We start from the raw sequence: 1,953 nt of genomic DNA, 5'->3' as shown, positions 1-1,953 counted from the left end.
CGGAACGCTTCGCGCGCGGCGCGCTGGAAGCGGGAAAGGCATTGGACAGGCTCCGGCCCGCCCCTTCTCCAGGGCAGCAGGCACGGCCAAGCGAGCGCCGAGCTCCATCGACCCGCTCCTGGTTCTGCTGGGGGGTGCGGGCGGCTGGGGACGGGAGCTCCACTGGGGTCGCCTGTGTCGGCTGCTGGAGCCCCTCTGGCGGGCTGTGGGCAGGGGCTTCCCTGTAGCTCCCAGTAAGGGGACAGGCTGCGGCCCTCAGGCCCGTCTGTGCTGTTTTGGTACTGAGAATCAGGCGCTGGCAGGCACTACCTCTGCACAGAGGTGGAAGGAGCTCTAAAATTAAGGGAGTTAGGCACTGGTTCTACCGGCGGAGCCCCGTGGGTGCAGTGACAGCTGGCAGCAGGAATTAAATTACTGGGCAGGGGGGTGACCCTTCTGCGCCAGGGAAAGAGCTGTGCACACTTCTTCTTTAGGAAGAAGTTCTATACAGAAAGAGTGATTGCGCTATGGAACGGGTTGCCCGGGGAGGTGGTGGAGTCGCCGTCATTGAAGGTGTTCAGAAGGAGACTTGACGGGGTGCTTGGTGCCATGGGTTAGCTGTTTGGGTGGGTTGGATTGGTTGATGGGTTGGACACGATGATCTTGAAGGTCTCTTCCAACCTGGTTTGGTTTATTCTAATATTCTAATAAAGGTTTATTCTAATAAAGGTCTTGCCTTTGCTGTCGTGTTTCAAAACAGACTGGTGCTTTTGTACAATTTTGTGTTACTCTTACAACAGACTTAGTGGTTCAGAGTGTGGCTGACCCAAAAGCCCTGTTGATGGACCAGCGTGTTTGTGCACGCACAGAGCAAACAGACCATTCCCTTGATGTATCCTGAAGAGTGTTTGCTGGGGTTTAAGGTGAACAACAGAGAAGCAGCAATTTGAGCAGAGATATTTCCGCCCCACACCCCTAAAAGAGAAGGGCAGGCTAGTTCTCAGGAGACGAGGCTGCTCCGTGCCATGGATCAGAGATGACATGATAAATGAGGTGTGCTCACCGAGTGATTTAAAGGACGCTCCAAACCCACTACATTTTGAAGACTCCCAGCTAAATTATCCCTCTGGCTACACAAGGGAAACTCCAAGCAAACTCCACGAAATAAGCCGAGTCCTGTGATCCGTTCGCTTAACCCTTCCATCTGCAGGCAAGGAAAGTACCCTTGAGATGCCCAGGCTGCTTGTGATACCAACATGTGCCTCTCGCATGCCTTGGAATGTCCTCTAGAGTTTGTGGGTTCCTGGACGCCTGAGAAGCTGACAGCTTTAATAGATGTTGGGAAATTTGTCAAACCTCCAGATGCTATCCATGGAGCACTTAGGGACAGGCAGGGAGTGAAGCACAGCCTTCAATGCAGTCTAGCAGAGCAAGCAAATCAGTGTGCAATGCCCTGCAGCTCTTAAAAGGCTTTTGTCTTTCCTTCCTGTCCCTTCAGGGAGAAAAATGAGAAAGGGAAGGATAGATTTCCCCTTTGTTGGCTGTTTCACTGGTAAACCTGGGAAATAAATGCCAAAGCTTAACTTCAGTCACTTCTAGTTGCCCAGCTGACCTTGTTAAACATTGGGAAACACAGGGAGCCCTTTTGGTAGCATCCTCACCTCAAATTACATACTGTTTTTCTATTCAGCTTATTAAACATGCACACTTTAAAGATACATACCTTTAAAACATAGAGTGGCTATAAGATAAAGACAAGGCCTTGCACCTGTCAGATATGAGGTGGGCGTAGATTCCCTCCAGCAAAGCAGGACACCTCCTGAATACCTAGGACTTTAACTTTATTTTCCCCCTGTCTTTTAAGTCCAAATCCATTTGTCAGTATTTTATTCCCAGAGTGCTTTCAGAGCTCAGTGACAAATGTTAGCTGTTGCAATTACTGGCTCACTGGGCTGAGAGTGGTTCTATAGGAAG

The sequence above is a fragment of the Melanerpes formicivorus genome, unplaced genomic scaffold (assembly GCF_026170545.1).
Source record: "Melanerpes formicivorus ecotype bairdi unplaced genomic scaffold, bMelFor1.0.p_v2 SCAF_7, whole genome shotgun sequence".
NCBI lineage: Eukaryota > Metazoa > Chordata > Aves > Piciformes > Picidae > Melanerpes > Melanerpes formicivorus.
The sequence above is the reverse complement of the archived record's forward strand: the minus strand, read 5'-3'. Positions refer to the sequence as shown.